The sequence below is a fragment of the Lissotriton helveticus genome, chromosome 4_1, assembly GCF_964261635.1.
Source record: "Lissotriton helveticus chromosome 4_1, aLisHel1.1, whole genome shotgun sequence".
In the NCBI taxonomy this organism is placed as follows: Eukaryota; Metazoa; Chordata; class Amphibia; order Caudata; family Salamandridae; genus Lissotriton; species Lissotriton helveticus.
In genome coordinates, this window is record NC_136063.1 from 1,853,356,786 (window position 1) to 1,853,380,174 (window position 23,389).

The window sequence follows — 23,389 nt, forward strand, 5'->3', positions numbered from 1 at the left end:
TGTTGAGAACTTTGTCGCATTTACCATCAACTTGAATTAAGAGACTTTGATCATCTTTTAAGTAACCTTTAGTATAGTATTGTGGATTTTTGTTGTTTGTGGTCTTGTGTTTAAGTCTATATAAAAAATACCTATTTTTATAAAACCTGTTTTGTGTCCATCTGTAGTGTTATCACTGTATTACTGTGTATATTCACAAATGCTTAACACACTGCCTCTGAGATAAGCCAGTCTGCTCGTGCCAAGCTACCAAGGGGGTGAGCAGGGGTTATTAAGGAGAGTAATCCCCTTGTCCTGACTTAGAAGTAAGGGTCCCTATTTGGACAAAGGTGATAACCATTGCCAACTAGATACCCCCAGATCTAACAACCTGTAATATTAAAAATGAAATATTTATAATAAATTAAAATATTAAAATTCATATTTATTTTACAAATAAATTACAGTACATTATCTATAAAAGTAGGGACATGATGGATAGCGTAGGGGATACAACTACTATTCCCAATACAGAAAGTGCAACAGTAGGAAAAGTGTTGGATAGCGGAGGGGAATAATTGGAATAATTTACTATTCCACTCCAGTGAGTGCAACAGTAGGGAAAGTGTTGAATAGCGGGTATGAAAAAATTAGTATTCCCACTCCAATGAGTGCAACAGTAGTAAAAGTGTTGGATAGCAGGTTGGTAAAAAATACTATTCCCACTCCAGTGAGTGCAACAGTAGGGAAAGTGTAGGATAGTGGATGGGTAAAAATTGCTATACCCACTCCAGTAAGTGCAACATTAGGGAAAGTGTTGGATAGCGGGTATGTAAACATTTCTATTCCCACTCCAGCGAGTGCAACAGTAGGGAAAATGTTGGATAGCGGGTGGGTAAAAATTACTATTCCCACTCCAACAAGTGCAACAGCAGGGAAAGTGTTGGATAGCGAGTGGGAATAATTTACTATTCCCACTCCACCAAGTGTAACAGTAGGGAAAGTGTTGGATAGCGGAGGGGAATAATTTAGTATTCCCACTCTTGCAAAATAAATAACATTATTTAACAAATAATTAATTTTCAAAAATAATTTTCTTCCCACTATACTCCTCTATAAACGTCACCACCAATATTGTAAAATATTACATAATTATCCTAATTATTTAACAATTAATGAATTAACTGATAACAATTAACAAGCAAATTAAAAACAATTAAAAATAAATTAGTTCACACAATTACCACTAAATTTGAATAAATATTGTAGTTAAAAAACGAATACACATTTTATTAAAATTAAATTACTTCCCACCCTACTCCCCTATCAACCCACAACCAATTCATAAACAAATTACACAATTAACATATTTACTAATTATTTATAAAAAAATATTATCCAATTAATAACGGTGCCTGCCATGTTGTGCATGGAACTGCAGGGGGGTACCATAGGTACCCCCCATTTGCACCCCCCACCCCCCAGAGTCCATAGGGGCCCGCAACGTACCCCGCAAGCAATTCCCGCATGCCTTTCCATGGCGGCAATGCCGCCACGAAAAGGCATGTTTCTGCCCCCATAGTAATATGGCTGGCGGTGTCTAACAAACATCGCCACCATATTAAACTCTTTTCTGCCCGGTCGACTTGTAGTTATTATTCAAAATCGAGGACCTGAGATTGGTAACAAGTAGAGATATTCCGCTGGTTTTATTAGACCATCAAAGTGGACTCCTGAATTCCAAAGTTACTTTTAGCTCCGGGATAATCGCAATGTTAGTCCTAGCGAATGTTCATCATTTCAGGAAAAATTAGATTGATATTTTTTCATCTGAGGAGCCAGTAGTTGCTCAGATTGAATTCCATAAGAAATACTGCCAGGGCTTAAGTAGAGTAAAATCCAATAGCAGAGGAATTGTAAACCTTAAAGATATTACAATTTCGGTTGGTAGTAAAATAGGGAAAAGAGCAATTAACATTGCGGGATAAGAGGAATGAAGGACTATCAAACCCAGTGGGGAAGTTGAATTGGCCCAGTGGAGTTGGGTCGCTGGTTCATTGAATGCTTATAAAGAAAATATAAAACTCCCTATGGTGCAGAGGTAACCCCTTGGGAAGAATCCTGTCCTTGAACATGGCAGGTGTAGGACACACAAGCTTTAAGCTAAGCTCCTTAATGACATATGATTCAATGATAATCTGCCTTCAGGAAACATGGAGTTGTGTAGATTTTAGTTTTGAGATTTTTTTTTGTCTTTTGTTGTTCAGCAAAACCTTCAGTAAAAGTCCATGAAAGTGGAGGTCTAGATATTTTACTTAGTGGCAGTATAAACTGGAATCCTCTGTTTTTTTTTGATCCGTCAAATCTTTGTATGTGTTAAAAACTGACCATGGTTAATGTAGCACGAGGTCAGTACTCAACCTTTTTACTGGTAAATGTACATTCCACCTGGGAGGGCTTCTGACTTTCTTATAGATTAAATGTTTTCTTCTGTGCATAAAATTAGTACTTCAGAAGTGTGTACACTTATATATGTGGTGGGTGATTTTATTGCTAAAATCTCAAATTGTTCCTCTCTGGCAAAATTAATCCAACTCTCGGTTCAGCAACCGAGAGTTGGAAGATGTATGGACCATCCCTGAAATAATGTTGCCAGGCCATACTAGATTGGATAGGTGAGGATTGAGTCTTTTGGATTGTCTGAGAACTAATGATCTTGTCATATTAAATGGGAGATTCCCAGAGGCGCCCCCGCCTCCCATACTTTTCATGCCGCTCGGGGCAGTTACTAATTGACTATGTGGTGGTATCACATCAACTCTTTGGAGCATGTACTCAGTTTAAGGTACTGAGGACAGACCTGGGCGACCACAGTATTTTATCAGTGGATGTCAATTTGGAACTCAAGATGCTTGAGTTTTAGAATCTGCGAAATTTAAATATAATGTACAATAAAACAAATGGGTGTACCTATTGGTTTAATAAAAATCTGACATGCTAGAGGAGGCTTGTTAAGAATCCGAGCTCTGGTCCCAGTCAGGAAAATGCCACCATCTGGCTTGAGAAACATTAGGCTCTATTCAGATCATATGGAAGAAAAAAATGAGTTAATGTCATTAACCTCCCAGTGGTTGCATTGTGGGAGGTAAAAAAGTTAAACCAGGAATTAAGTGCCTTAGTAAGGGACCAATTGACTAGGCAAAGGAAAATTAATAGATTACAGCGGGTAAGAACCAGATTGAATGCTTCTGAATGTAGGGGGTGGAGGGTTCAAAATTGATTAAATTGAGAGAGGTTGCACAATCTGGTAATTCACGTAAATATTGGGCAGATAATAAACAAGGCAGCCTCACATGGGCTAATTTCCTTTACCTGGTGTTCTCTTACTGCTATGCTTACGGGATTATTCCGTCCTTTTGGAGAGGAAGCATAGCAGTTCCACTATATAAAAAGGGCCCTAAAACATCTTGAGCCAGCTTTAGACAGATTTCATTACTGAATGCAACCGGAAAACTGTTTGCTAGGAACATACATCTTCATCTCCAGGATTGGGCTGTTGGTAATGACCTTGTACCCGTAGAGCAAGCGGGGTTCCATAAGCATAGTGGCACTTTAGATGACATCACTGTTCTACAACCCTTGATCAAAAAATATCCAGTAGGCAAGGGAACGGCCTTGTATGCCGCCTTGAGAGGTTTCTCCACTGCCTTCGACCAGGTGGACTGGGGGATGCTGCACAGGAAACTGTCCGCAATGGGGATTCCAGTGCATTTGTTAAGACTGATCATTGCATTACACTCTTCATCTTGGACACAGGTGCTGATGGGAGGCAACCAGGGCCTGTTGAGTAAAGTGGAAACTCACAATGGGTAAGGGTATGGGTGTTTATTAGCCCCTCTCCTTTTCTCTTTGTACTTTAATGAAGTGCTGAGCCGGGTGGGGAACAGCAAAGGGGACTCACCGAAATTATGACCTGTAGAATTGAATTGTCTACTTTATGCGGATGACGCCATTCCATTGGATTTAACTACAATAGGTTTACAAAGGTGACTTAAAGACCTAGGTCACTACTCTGATGATCATTTTTGTTTAATGAATGTTTTCAAAAAGTAAAATTATAGTTTTGAGGTCTTGGAGATGTAGAGTTAGGAAAAATATGCATTGGTTTCTAGGGAAAGATAAACTTGTCATAGTAAAGCAATACCCGTATTTGGGAAGAATTTTCTTGAGCAAGTGATCTAGCAGTAATCATATTGGCCAGTGCGAAAGTAAGCAAAAGACACACAATTTATGGACTGAATGCAGAACAAATCAAAACACTCACCCCCAGTCAAGAGATCTGGGTTAAACCCATCATTCTTTTGCTCAGCATTCCACCCCAGTTTAGACCTGGCCATATGCAAATCAGTCTTGACACTGTGCCTCATGGGAACAGTCCAGCCCGAACTGCCATGCCAGGTACTCCCTGGACCGGAAAGAAGCATCCTAGGACCGGTTACTGGGTTTCACCCTACTTCTGCCAGGATAGCTTGATTCCAGTGGCACAGTGAGCCCAAGACCCACGTCTGGACATACCTGGCGCACTTAGGATGAGAAAGGAAAAGACACACAATTGATGGACGGAATCCAGAACAAATCAAAACATTCACCCCCAGTCAAGAGATCTGGGTTAAATCCATCATTCTTTTGCTCACCATGCCACCCCAGATTAGACCTGGTCATATGCAAATCAGTCTTCACCCTGTTCCTCATGGGAATAGTCAAGCCCTAACTGCCAAGCCAGGTCCTCCCTGGACCAGAAACAAGCATCCTAGGACCGGTTTCAGGGATTCACCCCTCCTCAGCCAGGATAGATTGATTCCAGTGGCACAGTGAGCCCAGAAACCACGTCTGGGCATACCTGGCGCACTTAGGGCAAGAAAGCAAAAGACACACAATTGATGGATGAAATGCAGAACAAATCAAAACATTCACCCCAGTCAAGAGATCTGGGTTAAATCCATCATTCTTTTGCTCACCATACCACCCCAGTTTAGACCTGGCCATATGCAAATCAGTCTTGACCCTGTGCCTCATGGGAACACTCCAGCCCGAACTGCCAAGCCAGGTCCTCCCTGGATGGGAAACAAGGATCCTAGGACTGGTTTCGGGATTTAACCCCTCTTCAGCCAGGATAGCATGATTTCAGTGACATAGTGAGCCCCGGACCCACGTCTGGGCACACCTGGCGCACTTAGGGCGAGAAAGCAAAAGACACACCATTGATGGACGGAATGCAGAACAAATCAAAACATTCACCACCAGTCAAGAGATCTGGGTTAAATCCATCATTCTTATGCTCACCAGGCCACCCCAGTTTAGACCTGGCCATATGCAAATCAGTTTTGACCCTGTTCCTCATGGGAATAGTCCAGCCCGAACTGCCAAGCCAGGTCCTCCCTATCGGAAACAAGCATCCTAAGATCAGTTTTGGGGTATCATCCTTATTCAGCTAGGATAGCTTGATTCCAGTGGCACAGTTAGCCCAGGACCCACGTCTGGGCATACCTGGCCTACATAGGGCGAGAAAGCAAAAGACACACAATTGATGGTGGTAATGGAGAATAAGTCAAAACATTCACCCACAGTCAAGAGATCTGGGTTAAACCCATCATTTTTTTGCTTACCATGCCATCCCAGTTTAGACCTGCCCATATGCAAATCAGTCTTGACCCTGTGCCTCATGGGGCCAGTCCAGCCCGAACTGTAAAGGCAGGTACTCCCTGGATGGGAAACAAGCATCCTAGGACCGATTTCGGGATTTCACCCCTCTTCAGCCAGGGTAGCATGATTCCAGTGGCATGGTGAGCCCAGGACCCACGTCTGGGCACACCTGGCGTACATAGGGCGAGAAAGAAAAAGACACCCAATTAATGGACGGATGCACAACAAATCAAAACATTCAGCCAAAGTCAAGAGACCTGGGTTAAATCAATCATTCTTTTGCTCACCATGCCACCCCAGTTTAGACCTGGCCATATGCAAATCAGTCTTGACCCTGTGCCTCATAGGAACAGTCCAGCCCGAACAGCCAAGCCAGGTCCTCCCTGGACCGCAAACAAGCATCCTAGGACTGATTTCAGGGTTTTACCCCTCTTCAGCCAGGATAGCTTGATTCCAGTGGCACAGTGGGCCCAGGACCCACGTATGGGCATATCTGGCACACTTAGGGCAAGAAAGAAAAAGACACACAATTGATGGACCGAATGCAGAACAAATCAGAACATTCACCCCCAGTCAAGAGATCTGGGTTAAATCAATCAATCTTTTGCTCACCATGCCACCCAGATTAGACCTGGTCATATGCAAATCAGTCTTGACCCTGTTCCTCATGGGAATAGTCTAGCCCTAACTGCCAAGCCAGGTCCTCCCTGGACCGGAAACAAGCATCCTAGGACCGGTTTCGGGGATTCACCCCTCCTCAGCCAGGATAGATTGATTCCAGTGGCACAGTGAGCCCAGGACCCACGTCTGGGCATACCTGGCACACTTAGGGCAAGAAAGCAAAAGACACACAATTGATGGATGAAATGCAGAACAAATCAAAACATTCACCCCAGTCAAGAGATCTGGGTTAAATCCATCATTCTTTTGCTCACCATACCACCCCAGTTTAGACCTGGCCATATGCAAATCAGTCTTGACCCTGTGCCTCATGGGAACACTCCAGCCCGAACTTCCAAGCCAGGTCCTCCCTGGATGGGAAACAAGGATCCTAGGACTGGTTTCGGAATTTAACCCCTCTTCAGCCAGGATAGCATGATTTCAGTGACATAGTGAGCCCCGGACCCACGTCTGGGCACACCTGGCGCACTTAGGGCGAGAAAGCAAAAGACACACCATTGATGGACGGAATGCAGAACAAATCAAAACATTCACCACCAGTCAAGAGATCTGGGTTAAATCCATCATTCTTATGCTCACCAGGCCACCCCAGTTTAGACCTGGCCATATGCAAATCAGTCTTGACCCTGTTCCTCATGGGAATAGTCCAGCCCGAACTGCCAAGCCAGGTCCTCCCTGGATCGGAAACAAGCATCCTAAGATCAGTTTTGGGGTATCATCCTTCTTCAGCTAGGATAGCTTGATTCCAGTGGCACAGTTAGCCCAGGACCCACGTCTGGGCATACCTGGCCTACATAGGGCGAGAAAGCAAAAGACACACAATTGATGGAGGTAATGGAGAACAAGTCAAAACATTCACCCACAGTCAAGAGATCTGGGTTAAACCCATCATTTTTTTGCTTACCATGCCATCCCAGTTTAGACCTGCCCATATGCAAATCAGTCTTGACCCTGTGCCTCATGGGGCCAGTCCAGCCCGAACTGTAAAGGCAGGTACTCCCTGGATGGGAAACAAGCATCCTAGGACCGATTTCGGGATTTCACCCCTCTTCAGCCAGGATAGCATGATTCCAGTGGCATGGTGAGCCCAGGACCCACGTCTGGGCACACCTGGCGTACATAGGGCGAGAAAGAAAAAGACGCCCAATTAATGGACGGATGCACAACAAATCAAAACATTCAGCCAAAGTCAAGAGACCTGGGTTAAATCAATCATTCTTTTGCTCACCATGCCACCCCAGTTTAGACCTGGCCATATGCAAATCAGTCTTGACCCTGTGCCTCATAGGAACAGTCCAGCCCGAACAGCCAAGCCAGGTCCTCCCTGGACCGCAAACAAGCATCCTAGGACCGATTTCAGGGTTTTACCCCTCTTCAGCCAGGATAGCTTGATTCCAGTGGCACAGTGGGCCCAGGACCCACGTATGGGCATATCTGGCGCACTTAGGGCGAGAAAGTAAAAGACACACAATTGATGGACCGAATGCAGAACAAATCAAAACATTCAGCCAAAGTCAAGAGACCTGGGTTAAATCCATCATTCTTTTGCTCACCATGCCACCCCAGTTTAGACCTGGCCATATGCAAATCAGTCTTGACCCTGTGCCTCATAGGAACAGTCCAGCCCGAACAGCCAAGCCAGGTCCTCCCTGGACCGCAAACAAGCATCCTAGGACCGATTTCAGGGTTTTACCCCTCTTCAGCCAGGATAGCTTGATTCCAGTGGCACAGTGGGCCCAGGACCCACGTATGGGCATATCTGGCGCACTTAGGGCAAGAAAGAAAAAGACACACAATTGATGGACCGAATGCAGAACAAATCAGAACATTCACCCCCAGTCAAGAGATCTGGGTTAAATCAATCAATCTTTTGCTCACCATGCCACCCCAGATTAGACCTGGTCATATGCAAATCAGTCTTGACCCTGTTCCTCATGGGAATAGTCCAGCCCTAACTGCCAAGCCAGGTCCTCCCTGGACCGGAAACAAGCATCCTAGGACCGGTTTCGGGGATTCACCCCTCCTCAGCCAGGATAGATTGATTCCAGTGGCACAGTGAGCCCAGGACCCACGTCTGGGCATACCTGGCACACTTAGGGCAAGAAAGCAAAAGACACACAATTGATGGATGAAATGCAGAACAAATCAAAACATTCACCCCAGTCAAGAGATCTGGGTTAAATCCATCATTCTTTTGCTCACCATACCACCAAGTTTAGACCTGGCCAAATGCAAATCAGTCTTGACCCTGTGCCTCATGGGAACACTCCAGCCCGAACTGCCAAGCCAGGTCCTCCCTGGATGGGAAACAAGGATCCTTGGACTGGTTTCGAGATTTCACCCCTCTTCAGCCAGGATAGCATGATTTCAGTTCCTTAGTGAGCCCCGGACCCACGTCTGGGCACACCTGGCGCACTTAGGGCGAGAAAGCAAAAGATACACCATTGATGGACGGAATGCAGAACAAATCAAAACATTCACCACCAGTCAAGAGATCTGGGTTAAATCCATCATTCTTATGCTCACCATGCCACCCCAGTTTAGACCTGGCCATATGAAAATCAGTCTTGACCCTGTTCCTCATGGGAATAGTCCAGTCCGAACTGCCAAGCCAGGTCCTCCCTGGATCGGAAAGAAGCATCCTAGGATCAGTTTTGGAGAATCACCCCTCTTCAGCTAGGATAGCTTGATTGCAGTGGCACAGTGAGCCCAGGACCCACGTCTGGGCATACCTGGCATACATAGGGCGAGAAAGCAAAAGACACACAATTGATGGACGTAATGGAGAACAAGTCAAAACATTCACCCACAGTCAAGAGATCTGGGTTAAATCCATCATTCTTTTGCTCACCATGCCACCCCAGATTAGACCTGGTCATATGCAAATCAGTCTTCACCCTGTTCCTCATGGGAATAGTCAAGCCCTAACTGCCAAGCCAGGTCCTCCCTGGACCAGAAACAAGCATCCTAGGACCGGTTTCAGGGATTCACCCCTCCTCAGCCAGGATAGATTGATTCCAGTGGCACAGTGAGCCCAGAAACCACGTCTGGGCATACCTGGCGCACTTAGGGCAAGAAAGCAAAAGACACACAATTGATGGATGAAATGCAGAACAAATCAAAACATTCACCCCAGTCAAGAGATCTGGGTTAAATCCATCATTCTTTTGCTCACCATACCACCCCAGTTTAGACCTGGCCATATGCAAATCAGTCTTGACCCTGTGCCTCATGGGAACACTCCAGCCCGAACTGCCAAGCCAGGTCCTCCCTGGATGGGAAACAAGGATCCTAGGACTGGTTTCGGGATTTAACCCCTCTTCAGCCAGGATAGCATGATTTCAGTGACATAGTGAGCCCCTGACCCACGTCTGGGCACACCTGGCGCACTTAGGGCGAGAAAGCAAAAGACACACCATTGATGGACGGAATGCAGAACAAATCAAAACATTCACCACCAGTCAAGAGATCTGGGTTAAATCCATCATTCATATGCTCACCAGGCCACCCCAGTTTAGACCTGGCCATATGCAAATCAGTCTTGACCCTGTTCCTCATGGGAATAGTCCAGCCCGAACTGCCAAGCCAGGTCCTCCCTATCGGAAACAAGCATCCTAAGATCAGTTTTGGGGTATCATCCTTCTTCAGCTAGGATAGCTTGATTCCAGTGGCACAGTTAGCCCAGGACCCACGTCTGGGCATACCTGGCCTACATAGGGCAAGAAAGCAAAAGACACACAATTGATGGTGGTAATGGAGAACAAGTCAAAACATTCACCCACAGTCAAGAGATCTGGGTTAAACCCATCATTTTTTTGCTTACCATGCCATCCCAGTTTAGACCTGCCCATATGCAAATCAGTCTTGACCCTGTGCCTCATGGGGCCAGTCCAGCCCGAACTGTAAAGGCAGGTACTCCCTGGATGGGAAACAAGCATCCTAGGACCGATTTCGGGATTTCACCCCTCTTCAGCCAGGGTAGCATGATTCCAGTGGCATGGTGAGCCCAGGACCCACGTCTGGGCACACCTGGCGTACATAGGGCGAGAAAGAAAAAGACACCCAATTAATGGACGGATGCACAACAAATCAAAACATTCAGCCAAAGTCAAGAGACCTGGGTTAAATCAATCATTCTTTTGCTCACCATGCCACCCCAGTTTAGACCTGGCCATATGCAAATCAGTCTTGACCCTGTGCCTCATAGGAACAGTCCAGCCCGAACAGCCAAGCCAGGTCCTCCCTGGACCGCAAACAAGCATCCTAGGACCGATTTCAGTGTTTTACCCCTCTTCAGCCAGGATAGCTTGATTCCAGTGGCACAGTGGGCCCAGGACCCACGTATGGGCATTTCTGGCGCACTTAGGGCGAGAAAGTAAAAGACACACAATTGATGGACCGAATGCAGAACAAATCAAAACATTCAGCCAAAGTCAAGAGACCTGGGTTAAATCCATCATTCTTTTGCTCACCATGCCACCCCAGTTTAGACCTGGCCATATGCAAATCAGTCTTGACCCTGTGCCTCATAGGAACAGTCCAGCCCGAACAGCCAAGCCAGGTCCTCCCTGGACCGCAAACAAGCATCCTAGGACCGATTTCAGGGTTTTACCCCTCTTCAGCCAGGATAGCTTGATTCCAGTGGCACAGTGGGCCCAGGACCCACGTATGGGCATATCTGGCGCACTTAGGGCAAGAAAGAAAAAGACACACAATTGATGGACCGAATGCAGAACAAATCAGAACATTCACCCCCAGTCAAGAGATCTGGGTTAAATCAATCAATCTTTTGCTCACCATGCCACCCCAGATTAGACCTGGTCATATGCAAATCAGTCTTGACCCTGTTCCTCATGGGAATAGTCCAGCCCTAACTGCCAAGCCAGGTCCTCCCTGGACCGGAAACAAGCATCCTAGGACCGGTTTCGGGGATTCACCCCTCCTCAGCCAGGATAGATTGATTCCAGTGGCACAGTGAGCCCAGGACCCACGTCTGGGCATACCTGGCACACTTAGGGCAAGAAAGCAAAAGACACACAATTGATGGATGAAATGCAGAACAAATCAAAACATTCACCCCAGTCAAGAGATCTGGGTTAAATCCATCATTCTTTTGCTCACCATACCACCCCAGTTTAGACCTGGCCATATGCAAATCAGTCTTGACCCTGTGCCTCATGGGAACACTCCAGCCCGAACTGCCAAGCCAGGTCCTCCCTGGATGGGAAACAAGGATCATAGGACTGGTTTCGGAATTTAACCCCTCTTCAGCCAGGATAGCATGATTTCAGTGACATAGTGAGCCCCGGACCCACGTCTGGGCACACCTGGCGCACTTAGGGCGAGAAAGCAAAAGACACACCATTGATGGACGGAATGCAGAACAAATCAAAACATTCACCACCAGTCAAGAGATCTGGGTTAAATCCATCATTCTTATGCTCACCAGGCCACCCCAGTTTAGACCTGGCCATATGCAAATCAGTCTTGACCCTGTTCCTCATGGGAATAGTCCAGCCGGAACTGCCAAGCCAGGTCCTCCCTGGATCGGAAACAAGCATCCTAAGATCAGTTTTGGGGTATCATCCTTCTTCAGCTAGGATAGCTTGATTCCAGTGGCACAGTTAGCCCAGGACCCACGTCTGGGCATACCTGGCCTACATAGGGCGAGAAAGCAAAAGACACACAATTGATGGAGGTAATGGAGAACAAGTCAAAACATTCACCCACAGTCAAGAGATCTGGGTTAAACCCATAATTTTTTTGCTTACCATGCCATCCCAGTTTAGACCTGCCCATATGCAAATCAGTCTTGACCCTGTGCCTCATGGGGCCAGTCCAGCCCGAACTGTAAAGGCAGGTACTCCCTGGATGGGAAACAAGCATCCTAGGACCGATTTCGGGATTTCACCCCTCTTCAGCCAGGATAGCATGATTCCAGTGGCATGGTGAGCCCAGGACCCACGTCTGGGCACACCTGGCGTACATAGGGCGAGAAAGAAAAAGACGCCCAATTAATGGACGGATGCACAACAAATCAAAACATTCAGCCAAAGTCAAGAGACCTGGGTTAAATCAATCATTCTTTTGCTCACCATGCCACCCCAGTTTAGACCTGGCCATATGCAAATCAGTCTTGACCCTGTGCCTCATAGGAACAGTCCAGCCCGAACAGCCAAGCCAGGTCCTCCCTGGACCGCAAACAAGCATCCTAGGACCGATTTCAGGGTTTTACCCCTCTTCAGCCAGGATAGCTTGATTCCAGTGGCACAGTGGGCCCAGGACCCACGTATGGGCATATCTGGCGCACTTAGGGCGAGAAAGTAAAAGACACACAATTGATGGACCGAATGCAGAACAAATCAAAACATTCAGCCAAAGTCAAGAGACCTGGGTTAAATCCATCATTCTTTTGCTCACCATGCCACCCCAGTTTAGACCTGGCCATATGCAAATCAGTCTTGACCCTGTGCCTCATAGGAACAGTCCAGCCCGAACAGCCAAGCCAGGTCCTCCCTGGACCGCAAACAAGCATCCTAGGACCGATTTCAGGGTTTTACCCCTCTTCAGCCAGGATAGCTTGATTCCAGTGGCACAGTGGGCCCAGGACCCACGTATGGGCATATCTGGCGCACTTAGGGCAAGAAAGAAAAAGACACACAATTGATGGACCGAATGCAGAACAAATCAGAACATTCACCCCCAGTCAAGAGATCTGGGTTAAATCAATCAATCTTTTGCTCACCATGCCACCCAGATTAGACCTGGTCATATGCAAATCAGTCTTGACCCTGTTCCTCATGGGAATAGTCCAGCCCTAACTGCCAAGCCAGGTCCTCCCTGGACCGGAAACAAGCATCCTAGGACCGGTTTCGGGGATTCACCCCTCCTCAGCCAGGATAGATTGATTCCAGTGGCACAGTGAGCCCAGGACCCACGTCTGGGCATACCTGGCACACTTAGGGCAAGAAAGCAAAAGACACACAATTGATGGATGAAATGCAGAACAAATCAAAACATTCACCCCAGTCAAGAGATCTGGGTTAAATCCATCATTCTTTTGCTCACCATACCACCAAGTTTAGACCTGGCCAAATACAAATCAGTCTTGACCCTGTGCCTCATGGGAACACTCCAGCCCGAACTGCCAAGCCAGGTCCTCCCTGGATGGGAAACAAGGATCCTTGGACTGGTTTCGAGATTTCACCCCTCTTCAGCCAGGATAGCATGATTTCAGTTCCTTAGTGAGCCCCGGACCCACGTCTGGGCACACCTGGCGCACTTAGGGCGAGAAAGCAAAAGACACACCATTGATGGACGGAATGCAGAACAAATCAAAACATTCACCACCAGTCAAGAGATCTGGGTTAAATCCATCATTCTTATGCTCACCATGCCACCCCAGTTTAGACCTGGCCATATGCAAATCAGTCTTGACCCTGTTCCTCATGGGAATAGTCCAGTCCGAACTGCCAAGCCAGGTCCTCCCTGGATCGGAAAGAAGCATCCTAGGATCAGTTTTGGAGAATCACCCCTCTTCAGCTAGGATAGCTTGATTGCAGTGGCACAGTGAGCCCAGGACCCACGTCTGGGCATACCTGGCATACATAGGGCGAGAAAGCAAAAGACACACAATTGATGGACGTAATGGAGAACAAGTCAAAACATTCACCCACAGTCAAGAGATCTGGGTTAAATCCATCATTCTTTTGCTCACCATGCCACCCCAGATTAGACCTGGTCATATGCAAATCAGTCTTCACCCTGTTCCTCATGGGAATAGTCAAGCCCTAACTGCCAAGCCAGGTCCTCCCTGGACCAGAAACAAGCATCCTAGGACCGGTTTCAGGGATTCACCCCTCCTCAGCCAGGATAGATTGATTCCAGTGGCACAGTGAGCCCAGAAACCACGTCTGGGCATACCTGGCGCACTTAGGGCAAGAAAGCAAAAGACACACAATTGATGGATGAAATGCAGAACAAATCAAAACATTCACCCCAGTCAAGAGATCTGGGTTAAATCCATCATTCTTTTGCTCACCATACCACCCCAGTTTAGACCTGGCCATATGCAAATCAGTCTTGACCCTGTGCCTCATGGGAACACTCCAGCCCGAACTGCCAAGCCAGGTCCTCCCTGGATGGGAAACAAGGATCCTAGGACTGGTTTCGGGATTTAACCCCTCTTCAGCCAGGATAGCATGATTTCAGTGACATAGTGAGCCCCTGACCCACGTCTGGGCACACCTGGCGCACTTAGGGCGAGAAAGCAAAAGACACACCATTGATGGACGGAATGCAGAACAAATCAAAACATTCACCACCAGTCAAGAGATCTGGGTTAAATCCATCATTCTTATGCTCACCAGGCCACCCCAGTTTAGACCTGGCCATATGCAAATCAGTCTTGACCCTGTTCCTCATGGGAATAGTCCAGCCCGAACTGCCAAGCCAGGTCCTCCCTATCGGAAACAAGCATCCTAAGATCAGTTTTGGGGTATCATCCTTCTTCAGCTAGGATAGCTTGATTCCAGTGGCACAGTTAGCCCAGGACCCACGTCTGGGCATACCTGGCCTACATAGGGCGAGAAAGCAAAAGACACACAATTGATGGTGGTAATGGAGAACAAGTCAAAACATTCACCCACAGTCAAGAGATCTGGGTTAAACCCATCATTTTTTTGCTTACCATGCCATCCCAGTTTAGACCTGCCCATATGCAAATCAGTCTTGACCCTGTGCCTCATGGGGCCAGTCCAGCCCGAACTGTAAAGGCAGGTACTCCCTGGATGGGAAACAAGCATCCTAGGACCGATTTCGGGATTTCACCCCTCTTCAGCCAGGGTAGCATGATTCCAGTGGCATGGTGAGCCCAGGACCCACGTCTGGGCACACCTGGCGTACATAGGGCGAGAAAGAAAAAGACACCCAATTAATGGACGGATGCACAACAAATCAAAACATTCAGCCAAAGTCAAGAGACCTGGGTTAAATCAATCATTCTTTTGCTCACCATGCCACCCCAGTTTAGACCTGGCCATATGCAAATCAGTCTTGACCCTGTGCCTCATAGGAACAGTCCAGCCCGAACAGCCAAGCCAGGTCCTCCCTGGACGGCAAACAAGCATCCTAGGACCGATTTCAGGGTTTTACCCCTCTTCAGCCAGGATAGCTTGATTCCAGTGGCACAGTGGGCCCAGGACCCACGTATGGGCATATCTGGCGCACTTAGGGCGAGAAAGTAAAAGACACACAATTGATGGACCGAATGCAGAACAAATCAAAACATTCAGCCAAAGTCAAGAGACCTGGGTTAAATCCATCATTCTTTTGCTCACCATGCCACCCCAGTTTAGACCTGGCCATATGCAAATCAGTCTTGACCCTGTGCCTCATAGGAACAGTCCAGCCCGAACAGCCAAGCCAGGTCCTCCCTGGACCGCAAACAAGCATCCTAGGACCGATTTCAGGGTTTTACCCCTCTTCAGCCAGGATAGCTTGATTCCAGTGGCACAGTGGGCCCAGGACCCACGTATGGGCATATCTGGCGCACTTAGGGCAAGAAAGAAAAAGACACACAATTGATGGACCGAATGCAGAACAAATCAGAACATTCACCCCCAGTCAAGAGATCTGGGTTAAATCAATCAATCTTTTGCTCACCATGCCACCCCAGATTAGACCTGGTCATATGCAAATCAGTCTTGACCCTGTTCCTCATGGGAATAGTCCAGCCCTAACTGCCAAGCCAGGTCCTCCCTGGACCGGAAACAAGCATCCTAGGACCGGTTTCGGGGATTCACCCCTCCTCAGCCAGGATAGATTGATTCCAGTGGCACAGTGTGCCCAGGACCCACGTCTGGGCATACCTGGCACACTTAGGGCAAGAAAGCAAAAGACACACAATTGATGGATGAAATGCAGAACAAATCAAAACATTCACTCCAGTCAAGAGATCTGGGTTAAATCCATCATTCTTTTGCTCACCATTCCACCAAGTTTAGACCTGGCCAAATGCAAATCAGTCTTGACCCTGTACCTCATGGGAACACTCCAGCCCGAACTGCCAAGCCAGGTCCTCCCTGGATGGGAAACAAGGATCCTTGGACTGGTTTCGAGATTTCACCCCTCTTCAGCCAGGATAGCATGATTTCAGTTCCTTAGTGAGCCCCGGACCCACGTCTGGGCACACCTGGCGCACTTAGGGCGAGAAAGCAAAAGACACACCATTGATGGACGGAATGCAGAACAAATCAAAACATTCACCACCAGTCAAGAGATCTGGGTTAAATCCATCATTCTTATGCTCACCATGCCACCCCAGTTTAGACCTGGCCATATGCAAATCAGTCTTGACCCTGTTCCTCATGGGAATAGTCCAGTCCGAACTGCCAAGCCAGGTCCTCCCTGGATCGGAAAGAAGCATCCTAGGATCAGTTTTGGAGAATCACCCCTCTTCAGCTAGGATAGCTTGATTGCAGTGGCACAGTGAGCCCAGGACCCACGTCTGGGCATACCTGGCATACATAGGGCGAGAAAGCAAAAGACACACAATTGATGGACGTAATGGAGAACAAGTCAAAACATTCACCCACAGTCAAGAGATCTGGGTTAAATCCATAATTTTTTTGCTTACCATGCCATCCCAGTTTAGACCTGCCCATATGCAAATCAGTCTTGACCCTGTGCCTCATGGGACCAGTCCAACCTGAACTGTAAAGGCAGGTCCTCCCTGGACGGGAAACAAGCATCCTAGGACCGATTTCGGGATTTCACCCCTCTTCAGCCAGGATAGCATGATTCCAGTGGCATGGTGAGCCCAGGACCCACGTCTGGGTACACCTGGCGTACATAGGGCGAGAAAGAAAAAGACACCCAATTGATGGAAGGATGCACAACAAATCAAAACATTCACCACTAGTCAAGAGATCTGCGATAAATCCATCATTCTTTTGCTCACCATGCCACCCCAGTTTAGACCTGGCCATATGCAAATCAGTCTTGACCCTGTTCCTCATGGGAATAGTCCAGCCCGAACTGCCAAGCAAGGTCCTCCCTGGATCGGAAAGTAGGATCCTAGGACCAGTTTTGGGGAATCACCCCTCTTCAGCTAGGATAGCTTGATTGCAGTGGCACAGTGAGCCCAGGACCCACGTCTGGGCATACCTGGCATACATAGGGCGAGAAAGCAAAAGACACACAATTGATGGACGGATGCACAACAAATCAAAACATTCACCACTAGTCAAGAGATCTGCGATAAATCCATCATTCTTTTGCTCACCATGCCACCCCAGTTTAGACCTGGCCATATGCAGATCTGTCTTGACCCTGGGCCTCATAGGAACAGTCCAGCCCGAACAGCCAAGCCAGATCCTCCCTGGACCGCAAACAAGCATCCTAGGACCGGTGTCAGGGTTTTACCCCTCTTCAGCCAGGATAGCTTGATTCCAGTGGCACAGTGGGCCGAGGACCCACGTATGGGCATATCTGGCGCACTTAGGGCGAGAAAGAAAAAGACACACAATTGATGGATGAAATGCAGAACAAATCAAAACATTCACCCCAGTCAAGCGATCTGGGTTAAATACATCATTCTTTTGCTCACCATGCCACCCCAGCTTAGACCTGGCCATATGCAGATCTGTCTTGATCCTGTGCCTCTTGGGAACAGTCCAGCCCGAACAGCCGAGCCAGGTCCTCCCTGGACCGGAAACAAGCCTCCTAGGACCGTTTTTTGGGTTTTACCCCTCTTCAGCCAGGATAGCTTGATTCCAGTGGCACAGTGGGCCCAGGACCCACGTATGGGCATATCTGGTGCACTTAGGGCGAGAAAGTAAAAGACACACAATTGATGGACCGAATGCAGAACAAATCAAAACATTCAGCCAAAGTCAAGAGACCTGGGTTAAATCCATCATTCTTCTGTTCACCATGCCACCCCAGTTTAGACCTGGCCATATGCAAATCAGTCTTGACCCTGTTCCTCATGGGAATAGTCCAGCCCGAACTGCCAAGCCAGGTCCTCCCTATCGGAAACAAGCATCCTAAGATCAGTTTTGGGGTATCATCCTTCTTCAGCTAGGATAGCTTGATTCCAGTGGCACAGTTAGCCCAGGACCCACGTCTGGGCATACCTGGCCTACATAGGGCGAGAAAGCAAAAGACACACAATTGATGGTGGTAATGGAGAACAAGTCAAAACATTCACCCACAGTCAAGAGATCTGGGTTAAACCCATCATTTTTTTGCTTACCATGCCATCCCAGTTTAGACCTGCCCATATGCAAATCAGTCTTGACCCTGTGCCTCATGGGGCCAGTCCAGCCCGAACTGTAAAGGCAGGTACTCCCTGGATGGGAAACAAGCATCCTAGGACCGATTTCGGGATTTCACCCCTCTTCAGCCAGGGTAGCATGATTCCAGTGGCATGGTGAGCCCAGGACCCACGTCTGGGCACACCTGGCGTACATAGGGCGAGAAAGAAAAAGACACCCAATTAATGGACGGATGCACAACAAATCAAAACATTCAGCCAAAGTCAAGAGACCTGGGTTAAATCAATCATTCTTTTGCTCACCATGCCACCCCAGTTTAGACCTGGCCATATGCAAATCAGTCTTGACCCTGTGCCTCATAGGAACAGTCCAGCCCGAACAGCCAAGCCAGGTCCTCCCTGGACGGCAAACAAGCATCCTAGGACCGATTTCAGGGTTTTACCCCTCTTCAGCCAGGATAGCTTGATTCCAGTGGCACAGTGGGCCCAGGACCCACGTATGGGCATATCTGGCGCACTTAGGGCGAGAAAGTAAAAGACACACAATTGATGGACCGAATGCAGAACAAATCAAAACATTCAGCCAAAGTCAAGAGACCTGGGTTAAATCCATCATTCTTTTGCTCACCATGCCACCCCAGTTTAGACCTGGCCATATGCAAATCAGTCTTGACCCTGTGCCTCATAGGAACAGTCCAGCCCGAACAGCCAAGCCAGGTCCTCCCTGGACCGCAAACAAGCATCCTAGGACCGATTTCAGGGTTTTACCCCTCTTCAGCCAGGATAGCTTGATTCCAGTGGCACAGTGGGCCCAGGACCCACGTATGGGCATATCTGGCGCACTTAGGGCAAGAAAGAAAAAGACACACAATTGATGGACCGAATGCAGAACAAATCAGAACATTCACCCCCAGTCAAGAGATCTGGGTTAAATCAATCAATCTTTTGCTCACCATGCCACCCCAGATTAGACCTGGTCATATGCAAATCAGTCTTGACCCTGTTCCTCATGGGAATAGTCCAGCCCTAACTGCCAAGCCAGGTCCTCCCTGGACCGGAAACAAGCATCCTAGGACCGGTTTCGGGGATTCACCCCTCCTCAGCCAGGATAGATTGATTCCAGTGGCACAGTGTGCCCAGGACCCACGTCTGGGCATACCTGGCACACTTAGGGCAAGAAAGCAAAAGACACACAATTGATGGATGAAATGCAGAACAAATCAAAACATTCACTCCAGTCAAGAGATCTGGGTTAAATCCATAATTCTTTTGCTCACCATTCCACCAAGTTTAGACCTGGCCAAATGCAAATCAGTCTTGACCCTGTACCTCATGGGAACACTCCAGCCCGAACTGCCAAGCCAGGTCCTCCCTGGATGGGAAACAAGGATCCTTGGACTGGTTTCGAGATTTCACCCCTCTTCAGCCAGGATAGCATGATTTCAGTTCCTTAGTGAGCCCCGGACCCACGTCTGGGCACACCTGGCGCACTTAGGGCGAGAAAGCAAAAGACACACCATTGATGGACGGAATGCAGAACAAATCAAAACATTCACCACCAGTCAAGAGATCTGGGTTAAATCCATCATTCTTATGCTCACCATGCCACCCCAGTTTAGACCTGGCCATATGCAAATCAGTCTTGACCCTGTTCCTCATGGGAATAGTCCAGTCCGAACTGCCAAGCCAGGTCCTCCCTGGATCGGAAAGAAGCATCCTAGGATCAGTTTTGGAGAATCACCCCTCTTCAGCTAGGATAGCTTGATTGCAGTGGCACAGTGAGCCCAGGACCCACGTCTGGGCATACCTGGCATACATAGGGCGAGAAAGCAAAAGACACACAATTGATGGACGTAATGGAGAACAAGTCAAAACATTCACCCACAGTCAAGAGATCTGGGTTAAATCCATCATTTTTTTTGCTTACCATGCCATCCCAGTTTAGACCTGCCCATATGCAAATCAGTCTTGACCCTGTGCCTCATGGGACCAGTCCAGCCTGAACTGTAAAGGCAGGTCCTCCCTGGACGGGAAACAAGCATCCTAGGACCGATTTCGGGATTTCACCCCTCTTCAGCCAGGATAGCATGATTCCAGTGGCATGGTGAGCCCAGGACCCACGTCTGGGTACACCTGGCGTACATAGGGCGAGAAAGAAAAAGACACCCAATTGATGGAAGGATGCACAACAAATCAAAACATTCACCACTAGTCAAGAGATCTGCGATAAATCCATCATTCTTTTGCTCACCATGCCACCCCAGTTTAGACCTGGCCATATGCAAATCAGTCTTGACCCTGTTCCTCATGGGAATAGTCCAGCCGAACTGCCAAGCAAGGTCCTCCCTGGATCGGAAAGTAGGATCCTAGGACCAGTTTTGGGGAATCACCCCTCTTCAGCTAGGATAGCTTGATTGCAGTGGCACAGTGAGCCCAGGACCCACGTCTGGGCATACCTGGCATACATAGGGCGAGAAAGCAAAAGACACACAATTGATGGACGGATGCACAACAAATCAAAACATTCACCACTAGTCAAGAGATCTGCGATAAATCCATCATTCTTTTGCTCACCATGCCACCCCAGTTTAGACCTGGCCATATGCAGATCTGTCTTGACCCTGGGCCTCATAGGAACAGTCCAGCCCGAACAGCCAAGCCAGATCCTCCCTGGACCGCAAACAAGCATCCTAGGACCGGTGTCAGGGTTTTACCCCTCTTCAGCCAGGATAGCTTGATTCCAGTGGCACAGTGGGCCGAGGACCCACGTATGGGCATATCTGGCGCACTTAGGGCGAGAAAGAAAAAGACACACAATTGATGGATGAAATGCAGAACAAATCAAAACATTCACCCCAGTCAAGCGATCTGGGTTAAATACATCATTCTTTTGCTCACCATGCCACCCCAGCTTAGACCTGGCCATATGCAGATCTGTCTTGATCCTGTGCCTCTTGGGAACAGTCCAGCCCGAACAGCCGAGCCAGGTCCTCCCTGGACCGGAAACAAGCCTCCTAGGACCGGTTTTTGGGTTTTACCCCTCTTCAGCCAGGATAGCTTGATTCCAGTGGCACAGTGGGCCCAGGACCCACGTATGGGCATATCTGGTGCACTTAGGGCGAGAAAGTAAAAGACACACAATTGATGGACCGAATGCAGAACAAATCAAAACATTCAGCCAAAGTCAAGAGACCTGGGTTAAATCCATCATTCTTCTGTTCACCATGCCACCCCAGTTTAGACCTGGCCATATGCAAATCAGTCTTGACCCTGTGCCTCATAGGAACAGTCCAGCCCAAACAGCCAAGCCAGGTCCTCCCTGGACCGCAAACAAGCATCCTAGGACCGATTTCAGGGTTTTACCCCTCTTCAGCCAGGATAGCTTGATTCCAGTGGCACAGTGGGCCCAGGACCCACGTATGGGCATATCTGGCGCACTTAGGGCAAGAAAGAAAAAGACACACAATTGATGGACCGAATGCAGAACAAATCAGAACATTCACCCCCAGTCAAGAGATCTGGGTTAAATCCATCATTCTTTTGCTCACCATGCCACCCCAGATTAGACCTGGTCATATGCAAATCAGTCTTGACCCTGTTCCTCATGGGAATAGTCCAGCCCTAACTGCCAAGCCAGGTCCTCCCTGGACCGGAAGCAAGCATCCTAGGACCGGTTTCGGGGATTCACCCCTCCTCAGCCAGGATAGATTGATTCCAGTGGCACAGTGAGCCCAGGACCCACGTCTGGGCATACCTGGCGCACTTAGGGCAAGAAAGCAAAAGACACACAATTGATGGATGAAATGCAGAACAAATCAAAACATTCACCCCAGTCAAGAGATCTGGGTTAAATCCATCATTCTTTTGCTCACCATACCACCCCAGTTTAGACCTGGCCATATGCAAATCAGTCTTGACCCTGTGCCTCATTGGAACACTCCAGCCCTAACTGCCAAGCCAGGTGCTCCCTGGATGGGAAAGAAGGATCCTTGGACTGGTTTCGGGATTTCACCCCTCTTCAGCCAGGATAGCATGATTTCAGTGGCATAGTGAGCCCCGGACCCACGTCTGGGCACACCTGGCGCACTTAGGGCGAGAAAGCAAAAGACACACCATTGATGGACGGAATGCAGAACAAATCAAAACATTCAAGACCAGTCAAGAGATCTGGGTTAAATCCATCATTCTTATGCTCACCATGCCACCCCAGTTTAGACCTGGCCATATGCAAATCAGTCTTGACCCTGTTCCTCATGGGAATAGTCCAGCCCGAACTGCCAAGCCAGATCCTCCCTGGATCGGAAACAAGCATCCTAGGACCAGTTTTGGGGAATCACCCCTCTTCAGCTAGGATAGCTTGATTGTAGTGGCACAGTGAGCCCAGGACCCACGTCTGGGCATACCTGGCATACATAGGGCGAGAAAGCAAAAAACACACAATTGATGGACGTAATGGAGAACAAGTCAAAACATTCACCCACAGTCAAGAGATCTGGATTAAATCCATCATTTTTTTGCTTACAATGCCATCCCAGTTTAGACCTGCCCATATGCAAATCAGTCTTGACCCTGTGCCTCATGGGACCAGTCCAGCCTGAACTGTAAAGGCAGGTCCTCCCTGGATGGGAAACAAGCATTCTAGGACCGATTTCGGGATTTCACCCCTCTTCAGCCAGGATAGCATGATTCCAGTGGCATGGTGAGCCCAGGACCCTCGTCTGGGCACACCTGGCGTACATAGGGCGAGAA